At 56.9% G+C, this 20,924-nt stretch overlaps 1 protein-coding gene across 5 annotated transcripts in view; it reads left to right on the forward strand.

The window, feature by feature from the left end:
- The first annotated feature begins 277 nt into the window (after positions 1-277).
- Positions 278-20,924, forward strand: part of LOC138812579 (serine/threonine-protein kinase PAK 4) — a 29,350-nt gene continuing 8,703 nt past the window's right edge. For all 5 annotated transcript variants that reach the window (XM_070000556.1, XM_070000547.1, XM_070000565.1 and 2 more), the window contains exon 1: positions 278-397. The gene's annotated coding sequence lies outside the window, so the exon portion shown is untranslated. The remainder of the gene's footprint in view (positions 398-20,924) is intronic.

Genomic DNA, 20,924 nt, shown 5'->3' on the forward strand with positions numbered 1-20,924 from the left:
AATCACTTCCTCTTTAAAGAATCCGCAGCGTCCAGAAGTCAGCCTCCCGCACCTTTTCCAAATTTCCCAATCTCTGCTCAGCATTTTTTGTGTGAAGCGCACCGATTGGACAATCTCCACCAATCAGAAGCTGGATCATGCACAAGCAGGCCTTAGCCCCACCCTCACGTAGGCCCAACCCACGGCCCGTACCAGCGCCGTTGCTATGGGAACTGGGGGGGCGGTGAAGTGGGAGGGGTTGGGGGGGGAGAGAGGAAAGCCCCGGATGTTCGTTGGAGATTCAACATGGCGGCGGCAGCGTCCGTGGTGGCGGCGGCTGGAGAGAGCTGAGGGCAGTGCGAGGGCGCCGAGTTCGGGTTCGAGCAGCCAGGCCGCCAGCGACTACGGCTCCGAGCCGGTAGGCTAGGCGGTTTTTCGGGGTGTTTCGGGGGAGAGCTGGGAGTGGAAGTGGGCGATGTTTTACGCGCCAGGGGGGCGGGGCCGGGGGTCAAAGGTCACTCTCTGAGAGTGGGGTCGCGCGTTGCGGGGAGGGTGGGGGGGAATCAAAGCCGAGGGGCGGGAGTTCAGAGGTCAAGGGGGGTGTGGCGAAGGCCCGTGCGGAGAAGTTTGCAACTGAGTGGGGGCGCTTCGAGGTGATGGGATGGCAGCTCCCAAAAAAGGGGGGGCCTCCGAGTGAATGACTTCTTCAGAGTTTGCACTCAGCTGGGGTTAGAGGTCACTGTCAGGAAGACCGCGGGGTCCGAGGTTCATAAAGGCAGAGGAGATTGAATGGGTTTTAGGGGGGGCTGAGGTGTGGTCTTTTAAAAAGGGGGCTTCAAGATGGGCGTGGTTTAGAGGGTCCAAAGGTGAAGAATCTGGCCTGGGGACAGGTGTCTTAAAAGTCCTAGCGACTGTGACCCACTCGGTGCTGCCTGGGTGCTGGATTTCGATCCCCGTAGCCCTTTACCTGCCCCGGGAGTCTCAGTAACTTGCCATTTACTTGTTTGTGTATTTGTCTGTTGTTGATGCCTGAGCTCCTTTGCCCAAGGCTAGCCCTCTGCCCCTAGAGCCACAGCCCTACTTCCGGGTTTTCTGGTGGTTAATTGGAGGTGAGAGTCTCACGGACTTTCCTTCCAGGGCTGGCTCTGAATTGTGATCCTCAGATCTCAGCCTCCTAAGTAGCTAGGATTACAGACAGGAGCCAGCTGGGCCCAACTTACCCCTGCCATTTATGGCATTGGGCCGAGCCTGGTCTGAGGCCTAGACAACTGAGAGGGAAACCACCACAAATCCGGGGGTAGTTCATGTTTAACAAAGCCTGGTGCCGTGTGGGATATCCCTTGTACCTACCTATACTGATCTTTGTAAATGGAAGGAAAGGGCAAGGTGTAAACTGGTAGGGTGGTGTGCCCAGCTGCCTTATGGTCCTTTTCTCAGATGGCCTCTGTTCTTGGAAGCAGCTGAGGCCTGGGCCACTCCCTGGGCAAGAACTCCAGAGAGCGAGCGTCTGTTTGACCTCCTGGAAGGGTGTGATCTGGGAGGGGAAGTTTCTCTGACTTGTAGGAGTTGAGTGTTGGTGGGTGGCCCTGAGTCCCATACACCCCAGTGCAGCAAAGTTGGATGCTCTCTGTTCTTAAAAAAACATTGAGCCTGTGCTCTCTCCCTGTGGTCCTCAATAGCTCCCACCTGCCGCTCCCAGGGTGGATTTCTCAACCTTTCCCATCTTTGCTTAGGCCTCCCTCTAGGGTTTTGACCTTCCTGTCCCGGGGGTCTGGAACCTTGCCCTGCACAGTCTCTCTCCTCCCTCCACTGTCAGCGCTAGAGTCCCCCAGCCCTCCTGCCTGGCTCCCTGAGAACTCTGTTCCTCTATGCTGGGTAGTTGGGGGGGTGCATGTGTGTTAGGGTGCATCTTTGCACCTTCTCTCTCCAAGAGTGTGGGTACTCCTGTAAATTCCTGACTGCAGGATGCTCTGTGTGTGTGTGTGTGTGTGTGTGAGAGAGAGAGAGAGAGAGAGAGAGAGAGAGAGAGAGAGAGAGAGAGAGAGGAGAGAGCGCTGTTGGGCATTATGCTGGGGGGGGGCATACAAGTCTTCCCCTAGCCAGTGACCCCAGCCACATCTGTCCAAGAGGTGATGGGGGCTGGAGGGTGCCCACACTGTGCCTGGTCCCACTCAGGTTTGAGTCCCTGGAAGAAGTTCTAAAGGCTGTGGTGGGAGGGGTGTCCAGGCAGAGGGGACGTGAGTGGAGACAGGGAGGGTACTGGGGACTGGCAGCAGTCTGTAGCCTGGGAATCGCCTTCCCCCCCCCAGTCTACACTTGCTGCCCGAGGCCCCCTGGCTAAGTGGGCATGAAGGCATTGGTCATCCCTAGATCTGCCAGAGGGTGCAGAGGTAGAGTGCTTGGCTAAGGCCCAGCCCGCTGTGGGTGCTGCCACCTACCTCCCCCTTTTCTGCCGCAACCCCACCCCCATCCTGGCAGGGTCAGGCAACCTGGGAGGCTGCCCGGCTCCATGCCTTCCTGTGCCAGCTTGACACAGCTCCGAGGGAACTGACTGGCTTTGCCTCAGGAGACCCAGGCTCGGCTGCCTGCCTTGTGCCCATCAGCTTCAGGGCCTCAGCTGGCGATTTATTGGCCAGTTCTATTCCTTCTGTACAGTTTGAGCTGTGAAGAAAGTCCTAGAGCATGCAGTGGGACATGGATCAGCTCAGGTGTGGGACCAGGGTGCTGGGCATAGCCTGGGGCCCTTCCTGAGGCAGTGCGGGGAGGGCTCCACTCCGCCATCCCCTCCCCACACCCACTGCTGCTTCCCTTCGTGGAGCAATGGTGTCACTGTCCCCGTGTCATTCTGGGCTTTGGACTTGAACTCAGGGCCTGGGCGCTGTCCCTGAGCTGCTTTTGCTCAAGACTGGTGCTCTACCACTTTGAGCCACAGCTCTACTTTTGGCTTTTTGGTGGAGATAGTCTCATGACGACTTTCCTGCCTGCGTTGGCTTTGAACCAGGATTCTCAAATCTAAGCCTCTTGAGTAGCTAGGGTGACAGGTGTGAGCCACCAGCTCCCAGCTGAGGATTTGGGTCTCGCAGGAATCACTCATTAGCCTTTAGGGGACCAGTTAGGTCCGCCCCTTGGGGCTTTCACGAATGTGTTTCCTGTGTATGGGGCCAGAGTCTGGCTTGGGGGTCCTCCTTGCAGAAGAAATGTTGGACCTGGGCCTTTCCCACATGCTTCTAATCTCTTCCAAGCGGTCATGCCCACGTGGCCATGTGACGTGCAGCGTCCCGGCCTTGGTCAGTGTGTGGTTTAGGGATCGCCCCACCAGGCCAGCGGGAAGCTACTTTCACATGACTGCTTTAGTTGGAGACTCCCACCAAGACCCGCGCAGAGGCAGGATTCAAACCCCAGTCACCCTTTATTGTAACTGTCCTCCCATGGGCCTTGACAGACCAGTGTCTCTTCCTGTCCCTAGCCTCTTACTCAAAGATCTGTTTTTATAAAAGCTCCCTGGAGGCCTGCTGGACATGGGGAATCTCTGTGTGTGTCTCCACGTGTGTCACTTGGTTCCTCAGCCACCCCCCCCCCACCCTCCTGGCCTGCACCTCCTGGCCAGCTTGACTTCCTGGCCAGACGCTCTTGGTCACAGGGGTGTCCCCAGCAGCTGTTTGTCCCATCTCCTGAGCCCCAGATGCTTCCAGCAGGAAGCCATCCCCTTCCAAGCTCTGGCTGGCCAGGCAGGGAAATGAGGGACCCTTCCCGCCCCAGCCACACATCCGGGGCCAGGGTTTATTGTCTGCCGCTGGCTTGGCCCACTGGAAGGTCAGCCAGGGAAGTCCCCTAGGTCCCCGGGGAGCCAGTCATCCTGCCACAGAAGACAGGAGCCACACGCTCAAGCCACACGCATGGCCCCTCCGGGACCTTCGGGTCCTGCGCTGCCTGGCTGCGCCCTTCCCCAGCTTCCCCCCCCCTTCCACCAGGGACTTTTCTCAGCCTTCTCCCCAGCCTGGAACCCCAAAGAAAAGCTAGCTCTGCAATTAGCTCTTGGGGATCACTGAACTTAGGGACCCCCGTGACGTTCGGGCCCAGGCCGCACACGTGGGATGAAACATCAGGGTGTCTGTGGATTGTGGGTCGGAACCAGCTGCTGCTGACCTCATTTCTCTTCCTGTGCTTCCTCTGAACAAGGCACATGTGACTGCACATGAAGGGACTGCCCGCTCCCCTCCATCTCTTCTTTCTGTCCTGCAAGCCCGCCCGTCCCTTCTGTCCCCAGGCCAGCAGAGTCTCCTCTTGCACCCTCCCGCCCAGCCTTGTCCGTGGCCCTTCGTAGTTTTATCCCAAAGTTCTGGGAGCTCACCTGTCGTGGGTGCACCTTGGGGTGAGCATGTGTACCTGCCGCCCCCTCCTGTGCCGGCCTTGCTGAGGAGCAGGGTTGGGGTGTGGGAGTGTGGGCCCAGGGTCTGTGCACCCTGTTCCCACCTGATCATGCAGAGGTCGTTGTGTGTGTGTGTGTGTGGGTGCTGTCCATGCCTGAGGTTTTCCTTTCAACTCTACAACAAGCCAATGACCACTCAGAGATGCTTAAGCCAGGCCCTCCTTGTTTTGTCTAGAGCTCCTAACCAGCCTCATAAAATGGGGGGGGGAGGGGAGGGGAGGGGGTGTGACCCCAGGCAGGTCACCGCCCCTGTCTGCCTTGGTGTCCTCATCTATAAAATAGTGACAATGACAGCACTTCCTTGCTGGTGTGGTAGATCACTCCTGTAATCCTGGCACAGGGGAAGCTGGAGCACAAGGATCATGAGTTCTAGGCCAGCTTGGGCTATATAGTGAGAGTGAGACCCTGTGTGACAGAGAAGAGTAACAGTGCTTCCTCACAGCATGGTTTGGAGGACATAAATGTAATTTCTTTCTTTCTTTTTTTTTTTTTTTTTGTCGGTCGTGGGGCTTGAACTCTAGGCCTGGGTGCAATCCTTGCGCTCTTCAGCTTAAGGTGAGCGCTCTACACTTGAGCCACAGTGCCACTTCTGGTTTCCTAGTGGCTATTGGAGGTAAGAGTCTCATGGACCTTTCTTCCTGGGCTGACTTGGAACTGTGATCCTCAGATCTCAGCCTCCTGAGTAGCTAGGATTACAGGCATAAGCCACTGGGTGCCTGGCCATAAATGTAATTTCAAAATGCAGCATGAAACACCGTTTCTCTGCTAGTTTGGGGACCTACTGTTACTCTGGATGCTGTTTTTTTTTTTTTTTTTTTTTTTTTTTTTTTTTTTTTTGTTGGTCATGGGGCTTGAACTCTGGGCTTGGGCGCTGTCCCTCAGCTCTTCAGCTCAAGGCGAGCGCTCTACCACTTGAGCTACAGCGCCACTTCCGGTTTTCTAGTGGTTTATTGGAGATAGGAGTCTCACGGTCTTTCCTGCCCGGGCTGGCTTTGAACTGCGATTCTCAGATCTCAGCCTCCTGAGTAGCTAGGATTACAGGCGTGAGCCACCGGCGCCCGGCTGGATGCTGTTTTTTTTTGTTGTTGTTGTTTGTTTGTTTTTCTGCCAGTCCTGGGGCTTGAACTCAGGGCCTGAGCACTGTCCCTGAGCTGCTTTTGCTCAAGGCTAGCACTCTGCCACTTGAGCCACAGTGCTACTTTGGGCTTTTTTCTGAGGAATGGAACCCAGGGCTTCATGCAAGCTAGGCAAGCACTCTACCACTAAGCCACATTCCCAGCCCCTGGGGACTGTTGACAGGCGGGGTTCTAGGTGCTTTCTGCAAATCAGCCCAGTGCCCTTCCTGCCAACCCCAGGACCCAGGGGTTCCCATTATCTCCTGTTTATAGGGCAGGAAATAGACCTGGGAGACCCACCCAGGTCACCACCGTACTGGCCCTCAAACCCAGGAGCTCTATCTCCTGGAGGCTGCGGCCCCTCCCTTTGCTGCCCCCCCTGGCTAAGAAGGGGTAGCTTTCCCTCCCCTTCTAGTGTGGCCTCATTCCAGGCAGCTGCAGCAGAGCTTTGGGGACACCTGGGGGGTGGGGACAGGCACAGTCCCTGCATCCCCGAGCTCCTGATAAAGCGCCATTGTATGCCTTCCCGCTTCCCGCTTCCTGCCCCAGCGCCAGCCCGGTGTTGCCTCTCCCACATCATGGAAAGCAGCCTGCCATCCTGGCCAGGATCACTGCCAGGGCCTCCCCTGCACCCACCCACACCCATGAGAGGAGGAGGCTGCTACCCCCATGCATCCCCAGTATCCACGGCGGCCGGGCCCCCATCACCTACGCCCTATCCATAATCCTACGGCTTTTTTTTTTTTGGTGGTGGGGGTTGTGGGGCTTGAACTCAGACCTGAGTAACTCTACCACTTTGAGCTCCGCTTCTGGTTTTCTGGGGGGTTCATTGGAGATAAGAGTCTCATGGACTTTCCTGCCTGCGCTGGCTTTGAACCATGATCCTCCGATGTCAGCCTCCTGAGTAGCTAGGATGACAGGTGTGAGCCACCAGCGCCTGGCCCCATAGCTTTGTAAAAACATTTGGCGAGCACCTGTTGGAGTGGCAGCCCACTCTGTGGTCTTGGTAACCATTGTGTCCCCGTTTTGTCACCTGATTGCATCCTGGAATTGCCCAGTGCACCCTTGGCCGCTTGCACCCGTGAGATGGGGAGCTCAGGGGCACTGCCCACATGAGGAATGGGGGTATGAAGCCTGGCGCCAGTGACTCACGCCTGTAATCCTAACTACTCAGGAGGCTGAGATCTGAGGATCATGGTTCAAAGTCAGACCGGGCAGGAAAGTCTGTGAGACTCTTTATCTCCAGTTAACCACCAGAAAACTGGAAGTGGTGCTGTGGCTCAAATGGTGGAGCGCTCACCATGAGCTGAAGAGCTGAGGGACATCACCCAGGCCTAGAGTTCAAGCCTCACAACTGACAAAAAAAAGAAAAGAAAAGAAAAAGCAATGGGGGCAGGAAAGACCACTGGCCTAGTGAAGGAGGAGGAGGGGGCACTGAGGCCAAGGCAGCTGCCCCCCCATAGTGAATTGAAGAAAGACTGGGGTGTATATTGAGGTCCTGATGGTCACCTGGGAGGCCCTTGGGGCACTCTGTTCCCTTCCCCATCCTGGCGCCTGCCATGTAAATATAAATGAGATTGGTTATTTTTTTCTAACACACAGATGCCAACCTGTTGTGACCTGGGGAGTTGCTCGGAGGCAGAGGCCTGCCGTGACCTTGGTGTGGGGTAGCCTGTTTTCTGGACACACGATCCTCTTTAGCTGGATGAATAGAGAACTAATTGAGGGTGTGCGTGTGCCAGCCCTGTGCCCTGTGCCCTGTGCCGTGTGCTCTGTCCCCCTCGATTCTCTCCAGCCCGGGCCACAGCCCAGTCCTTCCTGGAGCCCAGGGAAGTCACACCCCCTGACCCACTTCCCTGTCCTGTCCTGGTGCATTCTGTCGCATGCCCAGAGGCCTTTCTTTCTGCCTGTCCTGGGGCTTGAACTCAGGATCTAGGCGCTGTCCCTGAGCTCTTTTGCTCAAGGCGAGCACTCTACTACTTTGAGTCACTGTGCCACTTCTGGTTTTCTGGTAGTTCATTAGAGATAAGCATGCCACGGACTTTCCTGCCCCAGCTGGCTTTGAACCTTGATCCTCAAATCTCAGCTGAGTAGCTAGGATTTCAGGCATGAGCCATGCATGAGGGCCTCTCTTGGTGTTAACCCTCAATTCCCCATGGGCCTGTGCCTCCGGAGGGGTGCAGCCACTTGGTGATTTGCTCTCCCCGTCTTAAAGTGGCTTTCCATGCTCAGGGGTTTGATTTTAAGACAGCCAGAGTTGTCGTTCATTTCCTTCTCCAGGTTGGCCATTTTTTTTTTTTGGGTCCGGTTGTGGAGCCTGAACTCTGGGCCTGGGCGCTGTCCCTCAGCTCTTCAGCTCAAGGCTAGCACTCTACCACTTGAGCCACAGCGCCACTTGCGGTTTTTTTTTCCTTTTTGCTTATGTGGTGCTGAGGAATCGAACTCAGGGCCTCAGGCATGCAAGGCAAGCGCTGTACCACTGGGCCACCTTCCCAGCCCCGTTGGCTTTGTTTTTAATGTGTACAAGGCAGATGGCTCCATTAATTGGCTGGGGCCCCTGTCATCTAGGCACTTACTGGCCCTCCCACCCTGCCCTGTGGTCCCCTGAGTGCCCTCCCCATCACCCAACAGAGGGGTCTGTGTCTGCCTTCATTCCTTCCCTCCTAAGTGTCCTCTTGCTTGGCCTTCAGCATTCTTGGCCATTCTTCTGAATTAGCTGAGCACCTTGTTGCTGTCTGTGTGCATCTCATTCTCTCGCTCTTTTTCTGAGAACCCCAGTCAGTGAAGGTGGTGTATTTCTGTTTATTTGTATTTTCTCCAGAGTTTCTAAGAAAAGTGGCTCCCAGCCGGCCACCAGTAGCTCCTGCCTGTAATCCTAGTTACTCAGGAGGCTCAGATCTGAGGATCAAGGTTCAAAGCCAGCTCAGACAGGAAAGTCTGTGAGACTGTAGCTCCAATGAACCACCAAAAAGCCAGAAGTGGAGGTGTGGTACAAGTGGTAGAGCATTAGCTTTGAGTGAAAAGGCTAAGACAGCACCCAGACCCTGAATTCAAGCCCCAGTACTAGCACAGAGAGAGAGAGACAGAGCAACAGAGGGAGAAAAAGAGGGAGAGCGCTTGCATCGCAGCCTAAAGTCTTGCCCACCTCCTGCTGGGTTTGTTTGGGGCAGGGCTGAGGCAGCAGGGGACTCCACCCTCCACTCCCCGGGTTTGGCCTTGTGGGGTGAGGACCTCTTCATTCCCTGCTCCTTCCAGGCGCTGCCTGGGCTCCAGCACAGAGGGTGGGTGGGCTGCTGCCCAGAGAGGAGGCTGTAATTTTCCTGCAATTTCAAGGGCTAATTAAAGGTTTTCCTTGACTAATCAGCTTACGGTTTAATTATCAGGGACCAAGCTCAGGGGTGCGGGAAGCGGCTCTGCTGGGGTCTCCCTGCCGTGTGGCAGGAAGGAATCCACCAGCTCACGGGGGGGGGGGGGGGGAGCTAGGATTGGGGGATCCCCATTTCACATCTTTGGTGCTGAGTATGCCCCCCCCCAGGCTAGGGCCTGTCGTTGGGGGCCCTGAGGGCCAAGAGCTGCTGCATTGGTGGGGGGGAGGTGAGAAGGGGGGCCCTGAGCCCGGCTGTGGGGGTTGGCTATCTGGGCCCTGGCTGGACCCCTTGGGCTTCTGGGAGTTTACAGGGGTCAGGGGGAGATGACCAGGGATGGCCGTGCCAGGCTGAGCTTCATTCCTTACATTCTTTGCAGGCCCCAGACTCCAGTGGCCCAAGGTGGGGGAGGGTAGGCCTTGTGGACAGAGCCTTGCCCCCCCCCCCAGGCCTCTGGCCTGGATCTGAGGTCACCTGTCACCATCATGGATGGCCTGGGCTCTCCCACTGCACCTCCCTGGCATAAGCATCCAGCTTTCTGTGTTAGGGAGGGGCTTACAGAAGTGGAGGAGATGGCTTGTGGTGCCAGGCAGGTAGCAGCCTAGCCCCCTCCACAGACCCCAGAGCCCAGTCACTCAGTGCTGGTCACCACTTCCGGTTCCATGGGGAGGACAGGGACACCAGTCCCTGCTGGCTACTACTTGAAGACCGGAAGGGCTGTGCTGAAGACAGGGACACCGCGCTGCCTCCGGGGGAGCCGGTTGATAGCCTGAAGATAGCTGCTTCCCCTCCCTGGCAACAGCTCCAGTCCAGCTTCCTGTCTGACCCCAGGCCAGGCCCTGAGCCCAAGAATTGTGAGAGTCAGCCATGTTGCTGTGGTGGCATCACGAGGCCCCCTGCTACTGCCATGGCCACCCGGATGCCTGGAGAGGTGGCCCGTGCTCAGAGCTGCTAGCTGGGGTCCCCAGGGCCAACCACCCCAAGTTCTGGACTCCAATGAGCTTTGATTTGGTTTACAAAATGGAAACATTTACCCAGACTCAAAAGAATGTCCTCTCATGCCTGTAATCCTAGCTACTCAGGAGGCTGATCTGAGGATCACAACCAGCCTGACAGGAAAGTCTATGAGACTCTTATCTCCAGTAAACCACCAGAAAGCCGGAGGTGACTCTGTGGCTCAAGTTGTAGAGCTCTTACCTTGAGCTGAAGAGCTCAGGGACAATGCCAGGCCCAGAGTTCAAGCCCATGACTGACCAAAAAAAAAAAAAAAGAATGGCCTCCTATCTCCCCAAGTCACCTACTTAGAAGGAAAAAGCAGTCGTGAACACAACCCCCTCAGCCCTGATCATCACAAAACAAGTCCTAAACACCATATGTTTTATTTATTTAGGCCTGTACCAGGACTTGAACTCAGGGCCTCACAGTTTCTCTCTGCTTGCTTGCTCACCTCTGGTGCTCTACCACTGGAACCATGCCTCCACGCCAGCATTTTGCTGGTTCCTTAGGAGGCAGAGTTTCATGGGCTTTCCTGGCCTGGGCTGGTTTGGAACCGTGATTCTCAAGATGTCCATCTCTTGAGTAGCTGGGATTACAGTCATGAGTCAATGGCACTAGACCCAGATTACCTTAAATCCCCTTTTCTTTTCTTTTCTTTTTTTTTTTGTTTTGTTTTGTTTTTGGGTCCGGTCGTGGGGCTTGAACTCTGGGCCTGGGCGCTGTCCCTCAGCTCTTCAGCTCAAGGCTAGTGCTCTACCACTTGAGCCACATTGCCACTTCTGACTTTTTTTTCTTTTTGCTTATGTGGTGCTGGGGAATCGAACCCAGGGCCTCATGCATGCAAGGCAAGCACTCTACCATTGAGCCACCATCCCAGCCCCCCCTTTTTTTTTGTCAGTTGTGGGACCTGAACTCGGCCTGGGTGCTGTCCCCCAGCTCTTTAGCTGTAGACCAGCACTCTACCACTTGAACCTCAGCCCCACTTCCGGCTTTTTCTTTTTTTTTTTTTTTTTTGGGTCCGGTCGTGGGGCCTGAACTCTGGGCCTGGGCGCTGTACCTCAGCTCTTCAGCTCAAGGCTAGCGCTCTACCACTTGAGCCACAGCGCCACTTCCAGCTTTTTTCTTTTTTTTTTTTTTGGTCCAGTTGTGGGGCCTGAACTGTGGGCCTGGGCGCTGTCCCTCAGCTCTTCAGCTCAAGGCTAGCACTGTACCACTTGAGCCACAGTACCACTTCCGGCTTTTTTCTTTTTGCTTATGTGGTGCTGAGGAATCGAACCCAGGGCCTCGAGCATGCAAGGCAAGCTCTCTATCACTGAGCCACCTTCCCAGCCCTCCAGCTTTTTTCTTTTTGCTTATGTGGTGCTGAAGAATAGAACCCAGGGCCTCAGGCATGCAAGGCAAGCGCTCTACCACTGAGCCACCTTCCCAGCCCCAAATCTCTTCATGATCAGATTTGGGTCTAAACTAGACCGGTTCATGGTGCTTGATTGGAAGGCCTGGGTTTTTTGTCCTGGGCAGTCTCCTCCTGTGTACCATGGTGCTGTTTCTGGGGACTGGGACTAGGTCAGAGCCCCGATGATGCAGGCTCAGTTTAGATGAGGTGCAGTGGGGGGTGTCTTGACTGGGCGGCCCTGTTTGCCTAGTATGTGGGCCTGTTGTCTGTGCAGCTGTCTGATGGACAGGGAGAATAATAGTTGTTAAGTTAAAGACCCAGAGTAGATTAAAAAGCTGAAGCCACTCCCTGTGGGGCTGGCGCCTGGATGCCGCAGGAGGGCCCCAGCCGAACTGCCCAGCCGAGAGCCTGAGTGGTGTGGTGGGTGGGCAGCTTTCCAGCCCCTTGTCTCCCCTCCCCCTCCCCCCTCCCCCTCCTCCATCCTCCAGAGCATGATAGTGACCTGGGTCCTTGGACTGCCCTGATCTGTGCTCCTGTAGCTACTGTGTCTCCCCCTCTCCCCCTGCAGCCCCAGCCCCCCAGTGCTCCTTGAGACCCTGCTGCCACCCTGGTCATTAGCTGGGACCCACACAGGAGGGGGTGGATTGGGGCAGGGGCAGGGGGCCCTCCTCCCCCTCTCTGCCCTGCCCTGCCAGCCTCCACAGAGAGGTGACTGTCAGATGCCACTCAGTTCTGTCACCAAGTCCATGGGCCCGCACATGTGGCAGCCCCACCCCAGCCCTGTTGGCCTCAGTTTCTCTGTTTTGGAAACTGGCTGTCTGAGGGTTATTTCTTCCACGTAAGGCACTCAAAAGGGCCAACGTGGGGCTTCTCAGTAATAATGTTCAGTGGCCTGCCCCCGCCTTGTGGGCCCTACATCCCACCACCCCCTGTCAAGCTGAGGCCCTCTCCTCACAGAATGCCTCCTCCCGTGATGGAGGCAGAGAAGTCCAGGAGCAGGGAGAGGCCCTGGCCCTACCTGGGAAATCAGGGAAGGCTTCCTGGAGGAGGAGCCTCAGGCTGAGGCCTGAGAGTGGAGCCAAGGTAGTTGGGAGTTTGTGCTGCAGGGAGAAGGAATGGAATGACAGGCTCAAGGACTCAAAAGTTGGGAATGGGTGTGGCGTTTTAATAAAGGATCAGAATTTTGAGTAAACTTGCAACTTTCACACTAACTGCACATCCTCTTGTGGGAAGTGTGAGCTCAGACTGGGGGTGGGGGGGGCACCTCCTTCACCCAGTTTCACCCAGTGGTAACTTTGTACAAAGCTGGGGGGGGGCAGGATGCCAACCTTGATCAGGGAGACAAAGCTCCATCTGAGCTTCCTCTCCACGCCCAGCCACTTGATGTCCGCCCCACCGTCCAGTTCTGCGCCCTGACCGCTGCGTGTGCAGACACAGCGGGGAAATAGACTCAGGGTGGAGGTGGCTTAGAGGTAAGCGGGCGCCGTCTCCGCGGCCTTGCTGTGGCCCTCTGACGGCTCCAGCTGTTCAGAGGTTTCTCGCTTTAGCTCCTCTCCATCTTTTCCGCACTCTCTCTGCGATCTGCGCCTGCGCCCTGTGCCCTGTGCGAGCCACTCCCGCCTCCCCCTTCCTAACTGGGTTGTTACCCAGTACAGCTCTGAGGCTCTACTAGGCCTTCTTCGGCCTTGTGGCATTTCTTCCCTTTGGTAGCTCTTCATCCTTTTCGGTGGACTTGTGCACACAGACCTTGTCACTTTTGATGAGGTTATCTTTTTTTTTTCCCCCCCCTAGAGTGGCACCAGGATTTGAACTCTGGGCCTTCTTGCCAGGAAGGTGCTCTGTCATTTGAGCCATGCCTCCAGCCCTTTTTTGATTTCGTTATTTTTCAGATAAGTTCTCATATTTTTGCCCAGAGCCCATTTTGGACTATAAACTTCCTACCTACACTTTCCGTATTGCTGGAATTACAGGTGGTACCATCACACTAGTTTCTTGGTTGAGATGAGGTTTCCCCAAACCTCCCGATCTTTGCCTCCCAAGCAGACGTAAGTTTTCCTTTTATGGATTGTGCTTTTGGTGTCAAGTTGAACCGTGTGGCTTAGATTTTGAAGATAATTTCCTGTGTGTTTTGTTTCTCTAAAAGTTGTATGGATTTACATTTAAGTCCAGGATCAGTTGTGGGCTAGTTTGTGCCAAATGTAGGGTTTAGATCAAGGATCATTTGAGTTTGGTCTTGCATATGGATTTTTCCTTGTCCTAGCAACTTGCTTTACATATTGACTTTCTTCCCCTGACTTCCCTCTGTTGCTCTGTCAAGAATCCATGTATGGGGCTGCGAAGGTGGCTCAGTGGTAGAGTGCTTGCCTTGCATGCATGAGGCCCTGGGTTTAATTCCTCAGTACCACATAAGCAGAAAAAAGCCAGAAATGGTGCTGTGGCTCAAGTGATAGAGCACTAGCCTTGAGCTGAAGAGCTGAGGGACAGCGCCCAGGTCCAGAATTCAGGTCTCATGACCGACTGAAAAAAAAAAAAAAAGAATCAGTGTGTGCCCTGTCAGGCATCAGCGGCTTAGCCTGTCATCCTAACTACTCAGGAGGCTAAGATCTGAGGATCACAGTTCAAAGCCAGCTTGGTCAGGAAAGCCCATAAGACTCTGAGATCCAGTTAAGAGAGTAGAGTGTCAGCCTTGAGCAAAAAAGCTAAAGGACTGTGCCCAGGCCTGAGTTCAAGCTTCAGCACCAGCACAAAAACAAGGAATCAGTGCCATGAGATGTCACTTGGCATTTATTAGGATGGTTACTGTCAAACACAAAATATAGTCAGGTGCCGTCCTGCACTCCTATAACTCCAGCTGTACAGGAAGCATAAATAGGAAGATGGTGGTCCAAGTTCTGCCCAGGCCAAAGAGGAAACTATCTGAAAAGTAATCTAGAAACAAGAGCTAGAAGCATGGCTCAAGTGTAGAGTGCTTGCCTAGCAGGTGCGAGGCCTTGAGTTCAGATCTCAGTACCACCACAAAATGAAGGAAAGATCAAACACAGAATGTAATCGTGGCCAGCAGCTCTCGCCTAGGTGCTCCCAAAGCAGAAACAGGCATTTGCATCCCAGTTCATGGAGGGTCCTTTACAGCCAGAAGTGGGTAGACCCAGCGATCAGTAGATGAACAGAGAAACAGCATACTCAATGGCATGTTATTGGGCCCTAAAAAGGGATGACACTCAAAGACGCTGTCATCATTGGTAGTGAGACAAGCCAGACACTGGGCGAAGCTTCCTCAGCCTGGGCCCAGCTCACCACTGGCCCTGTACGCTGCTGGTCCATGGCTGTGGGGCGTGGAGGGAGGGGGGCAGTGGGGACTCTGGCTGGGGGCTGCAGTTGAGGACTTCAGCTGACGCACAAGCTCAGATTAGTGCACAAAGGTCCTCCTGACCCAGCAGAAAGAGGTCCCCGAAGGGGGCCCGTGGCGGCCTTCTGAGCACCAGCGGGTACCGGCTGACTAAGTGAGAATGTGCTCCATCCGATCGCAGTCTAGGCCAGAGGGCTGGAGCTTCTGTCTGCAGAGATGGGGGAGACAGATGCGGGGGGGGGGGGGATGATAGGTGTGCTGGCCTGGGGGCTCCACAGCGAAGCCTAGGCCCCAGTCAGATGGAAGATGTCCCACCTTGTTCTCTGGGTCTAGGGCCCTGGCACATGACTGGGAGAGCTGTGGGTCAGATCAGGGTGCATAGAAGAGTCACGAGACTACACACAGACATGACTACACGCACACACGCATGCTCTCAAATTAGGACTGGATACAGTTAAAGCATCACCTGACACAGCGTATCACAGAGTGATCATTGCAGTGGAAAGCCCATGAGCCTGTACATGAGGAACAGAGGCCCATCTCTTCCTTCACCCGCAAACCTCCTGCCCCTCCCTTGCCTTTCCCTGTACCCCCAAAGCTCCTGGCCCCTTGGCCTGCCTCTTGTTTTGCCACCTCTGGATGTATCTCTCACAGCCTTCTGTCCCTTTCCTGGCTTAGCACACTTTACCTAAACATTCCTAGGCTGCGTTGGGTTACCACATTGTTTTCCCCACCCCCACCATTTGAGGCTGAGTCTAGCTCTGAAGGCCGCAGCAGGCCTGAAACTCGTGCCTGGGCCTCCCGCGGAGTGCTGAGACTACAGGAGTGCAGCGCCACGCCAGGCTCTTAGCATCTCTCCTTCCAGGAACCATCCTCAGTGGAGGAATATTTGTCTTGTTTCCAGTCTGTTGCCGTTCACAGTTCACCGTGCTACCTGGAATGAACCTTCCAGGCCTCCCCCTCCCCCCACGCAGCTCACTGATGTTTGTACCCCGGAAATCACTTTCCAGTCCCAAGTGTGTCTCCCACTCCCCTGGATGCCCCTGGCCCTGTGGGAGAGCCAGGGAATGTGTGGGGTGCTGCTGCTGGCTGTGGAGCTGCATGCCAGGTCTCAGAACAGAGACCCCTCACGCCTTGTAGGGAAGGCTCCAGGAATGGGGGGCAGCACAAGGGGGGTCATCCTGTTTACCCTTTGGCCTGAATTAAGGAAAGGACAAATGAATCAATCGGGGGCCCCCCCCCCTCTCCTGGGACCAGCAGGGAAGTCCAATCCTAACCCATCCCCTCAGCCCAAACCGGCCCAGCTGGTTTGGGGAGGCCTCCCGGCCTGGCTGCTGCCTGGCACCCCGCCCTGCAGGGCAGGACTGGCCAGAGTTCTGCTCCTGGTCCTTGGCCCGGCGCCTGTTCTGGGAGTAGCAGAGCAGGAGAAAGGGGAGGACTGGGCTCTCCTCCTGGGCCCAGCTACTCACCGGGACTGGGTGATGGCCCAGGAAAGGCCTAGTGAATGGGGGGAGTGGGGGCTGGCCCAGAGGAGAGCAGCCTGGGCTCCTGAGCAGGTGCCCAAGGTGGAGCATTCTCAGCCCATGTATGCACATGCGCAAGCGAACACACACACACACACACACACACACACACACACACACACACACAGAGAGAGAGAGAGAGAGAGAGAGAGAGAGAGAGAGAGAGAGAGAAGCCTGCCCTTTCTCCAGCTCCTAATGGCCATCCTCAAACTCAGAGCCCTGCCTGGGAATCCCAGCCCCTCACCTCCCTGTAGCGCCCTGGGCAAGTCACACAGGCTCCCTAGCTTCCCTGTGCCTCCGTTTCTCCTGTGTTCTCCTGTGTAGGGCATGGGTGAGGCTGGGCCCCGCCCCTCCCTCAGCAGGTCCGTTACCCTGTGAGCAGCAGGCATCCCCCTCCCCCCCATCTCCTGTCTCCCCTCTTGTCTCACAGCACTTGCTGGCATCCTAGCCTGGGAGAGGGCGGGACTGCGGCCACTCTGCTACCAGCCCCCCTCCTGCCACACCTAGAGGACCCCACAGCCCGTCCCAGGGGGTGAGGGGCTGGGGGGGGAGGGTCATTCCTCGCCGCAGCCATGGCCACGTGGCTGTCTCCAGCTTGCCCTGCCTCCCGCCCTCTGTGCCCCGCCCTCCACTGCCCATGGGTGGTGCCTGGGCAAGGGCTGGGCTCACCGCTGCCAGGCAGGCTGGGTGCAGAGCCAGCAGCCTCCTGGGAAGGGCCCTGGGTCCCCAGGCCCTGCCTTCCCAGCTGGGGACAGCTGTCCCCCGCTGTTCTTGGAGGGTGGCCTAGGGAGTGGAAGAGGATGGTGGAGGTGAGCAGGGGAGGAGTGGAGAGGATGGGCCAGCGGGGCCAGCGGGAGCCAGGGGATGGGCCACCCCTTTTCTGGGGCCTGGCCAGTATGAGGGCAGGCCCCAGAGCCCCTGGGCACTCCAGTTCCTGGGGTCTGCTGTACCCTGGCCTTCTGCCAGGCTGAGGCTCCCTGCGTTACTCCCGGCAGCCCTCATATCAACTGGCCATGGGCCTGCAGTCTAGCCCTGCATTTCCTTCGCCCTTTTATTTTGATTTTTTAAATTTATGTTTATATATATGTATATAATATATATATGTACATTTTTTTTGGGTCCAGTCGTGAGGCCTGAACTCTGGGCCTGGGCGCTGTCCCTCAGCTCTTCAGCTCAAGGCTAGCGTTCTACCACTTGAGCCACAGCACCACTTCCGGCTTTTTGCTTTTTGCTTTTTGCTTATGTGGTGCTGAGGAATCGAACCCAGGGCCTCTGGCTTGCAAGGCAAGCACTCTACCACTGAGCCACCTTCCCAGCCCTGTACATTTTTTTTTCTTGTCAGTCATGGGGCTTGAACTCAGGGCCTGGGCACTGTCCCTGAGCTTTTACTCAAGGCTAGTACTCTCCCACTTGAGCCACAACTCCATAGTCATAGCCTGTGACTATCTGGAGAGGTCTCATTCTCAGCCCGTGGGCCAGTCGCCCCGCATCCACGGGAAGGTGAAGTGGGTCCCCCGTGTGTGACTTCTTGGAGGTTGTGGCCTGCGTGCACCCATGAGGCCGGGAAGCTCCCTCTGGGCTTTGCAGTGCCCCTGCCCACACCTCCCAGCAAGCCGGGCTCCAGCCTTTGGCCACCAGCCTCTAATGCCAGCCTCCTGTGGGGACTGTGGGAGGAGGCAGCAGGCTGCTGCTGGGTGGAGGGAGGCTGGGTTGCCATGGACTCCAGCCTGGGCTGGGGCCCGGGCTGGCTGAATATGGCCAGGTGGAGGAGACACTGTATCCTCCCTCAGCCACACTCGCCCTCCGCCCCCAACCTGCCTTCTTGGGGCTCCCCAGCCTGAGACCATGGCTGCCTGGGCCGACTTCCACATGTGTGTTCATTCCTTCATGCATTCATTCATTCACCTTGCCAGCAGCAGTAGTGACTGGCAGTGAGCCTGTAGCGAGGCCCCAGCCCCCACCATGCTGAGTTGTTCCATTGCTCCTCCAAACATCCCTGCGACGCAGGGACTGCGGGCACCCACAGCTCATGGGTGGAACCCTGCAGCTCAGAGAGGTTGATGGGCTTGTTGAGGCCCCACAGCTGGGGATGGCAGAGCTGGCTCCGAGGCGTGGGCTGCCCTGAGCCCCTGCGAGGCCTCGGCCCTGGGCAGCAGCCAGGCTGCAGGAAGGCTGCAGGGACCCTGGGGGCAGTGGGCACTTGGCTGTTGAAGAGGAGGGAGAAGAAGGTAGGATTTGGGGTGGGGGGCATTTGGGTATCCTAGAGCCTTCCCCATAGTGGGCACCTCCTGGCTTCCCTGGCTCTCCCCTTGCCCACTGCTGCTTCCCATTGAGCCCAGACTGCCCTCCCGGGGCTCTCACTGTGACTGTCACCTGCCCCCCTGCTCCTCCGTGAGTGCTCTGCAGGGCCGGGTGTCAGCCAGCCATGTGAGCCAGGCAGCCCCGCCGCCTGGAGGGGTCCTGAGGGGGCTCAGGAAAGTGGGAGTGCTCAGGTCGGCAGCGGGGAGCCTGCTGTGGGCTGCAAAGGCAAGCTAGGCTACCCTGTGTGGTCAGAGCCCAGCCCTGGAGGGGGGGGTAGACTGAGGCAGAAAGGTTGGTAAAGACACCAGTGAGGATAGGCAGGGACCGATGGCAGTGGCCTTGAGTGCAGGCAGGGGATGCCGAGCACTTGGGCATGGGGTGCACCAGGCCCTCCATGCCTTCCTCAGAGCCTGGGGGAGAGGGCCGCACATGCGCACACGTGTGCACACACTCTCCTTGTCCTTCCCCGGGCTGACTCCTTGGGTCACCTGGGAGGGGGGTGGGGGGTAATTGTCATGAAGTTCAGAGGGGAGAATGTGTGGGTTCAGGAGCAGGTGACTCGGCCATTAGAATTCAATTTTTTTTGGCACTACTGGGTGATTTTTGAACTAGGGGTCTCTCTCTTGCTCAGCTGGTGCTCTTTTACTTGACGCACAAGCTCCTCTTCCTCATCTGTCCCTGCTTGAGTCCCCCGGCCACTCTGCCTCTAAGTCCCCTCTTCCAGGGGCGTCTGAGGTGTCCTGAGCAGGAGCAGCAGGTAGAGACTGATCATCCTCAGGGGATCAAGTGCTCCTGGGGCTGAGCAGTGCTGTAGGTATTGGGGTCCAGCAAGGAGCACAAGAGGCAAGCATCCCTGGTTTGTGGAGCTGACTCTCCAGGGCAGAGGCGGACGCCCCTTGTGGCATCTATACCCCTGTGTGAGCAGTATGATCGAGCCCAGGCGGCCTGAGGTGGAGGAGCTGGAGGCTAGGGGAGAGAGAGAATGGGCAGATCCCATCCCACAGGCCCTCTGGGCCTCCAGGATGAGTTTTGGGGTACAGGAGAGAGGCTAAGAACTTCACCTGTAAAGTTCGCTGGACACCTCCGGGACCGGCTCCACATCACCTTCATGAGTGGCCGCATCTGTGAGATGGTTCAGGTGACTGGTGCCTCAGGGGGTGCAGGGGGCCTCTGAATTCCAGGTGGACACTGGTCGGGTCAGGAGGCCCCTCCCGCTCTCGGTGGTGGCCAGGACAGTGTTGGCCCTGGAGCTGCGTCAGGGAGCCTGGTCGCCGCAAGGACTGGTTCTCAAATGTTCTGGGATGGACCATCTTGCCAGGGGCCTGCAGAAAAGTTGGTTAAGCAGCTCTAGATCAGGAATTGATGTCCATGGCAGCCAGCCAAGCCAGATAGGAGGGGACAGGGACATGGTCTGGGTGGGAGGAACAGGCAGGGATCAGGGCCAGCCTTAGAGAAGAGAGTAATATAGACAGAACCCCCCCCCCACACACACACCTCAGGCCACCGTCCTCAGACAGACAGGCAGGTAAGAGTGCCCAGCATCCAGTCCTGCCAGCCTCTCACTGGCTCAGCATCAGGTGCCATGATCGGGCCAGCACATACTGCTGTGCACCAAGCCCGCAGGACCTGGACCTGCTGGTCGGTGACATGGCTCCCAGTGGCCCCTTCCTCTTAGGGCTGGAGCACAGAGCAAGCAGGATGCCAGACAGAATGTTGGGGGCGGGGGCACCCAAGGGGTGTGCAGTCCCTGCCAGCTGCTGGTGTTATCGTGATGGTCACTGAGTATGGTGTCTGGTGGCCCTGGGCCTGGCCTGTAGTGCCTTGTTCTGTGTGACTCCGGCTACAGCCATCCCTGTCTTTACCAGAGGGGAAACTGAGGCACGGACTTGCTTGGTCAGGCCATGTGTTGAGCTCTCTGGTATGGGTGGCATTGGGCCATTCCAGGAGGGATACAGCCACATTGCCCCCTCCCCTCTGCTCCCTCCCCTCCCCCACTGCCTGACAGCAAGGCTCTGAGCTGGCCTGGAACTGGGTGGGGCTCCGCCTGGTCACTATAAACATGGCCAGTTCCTCTGTTTGTCCTGCCCTCCGTGCGGTGCCCAGAGGAAAGGGGTGGCCCAGGCAAATATCCGTAGGTGTGCCCCTCTTCTGCTTCCCCTGCTTAGGGGTGATGGGGGAGACTGCACAGCAGGAGAGGAGAAGGGGGAAACAGCCAATCACTTCTATCCCTTTCCTCCCCTCCCTCTGCCCTCCCCTCCAGGGCTATGAGTGGTTCCTGCCCCTGCCAGTTGCATTAGGGCTTTGGGGAGGAGGCGCTGAGAGCCTGTGCCAAGAGTTCAAGGTGAGGGCAGGCTGGACACAGAAGGCTGGGAGGTCACAGCACATGGGCACACGGGGCTCGTAGCAAGACCACACAGAGGAAAGCAATGAGGAGCCCGGGGCAGATCAGGACTGCAGGAATGGCTGTCTGAGACCCC

The sequence above is a fragment of the Dipodomys merriami genome, unplaced genomic scaffold (assembly GCF_024711535.1).
Source record: "Dipodomys merriami isolate MVZ:Mamm:240054 unplaced genomic scaffold, mDipMer1.0.p SCAF_106, whole genome shotgun sequence".
In the NCBI taxonomy this organism is placed as follows: domain Eukaryota; kingdom Metazoa; phylum Chordata; class Mammalia; order Rodentia; family Heteromyidae; genus Dipodomys; species Dipodomys merriami.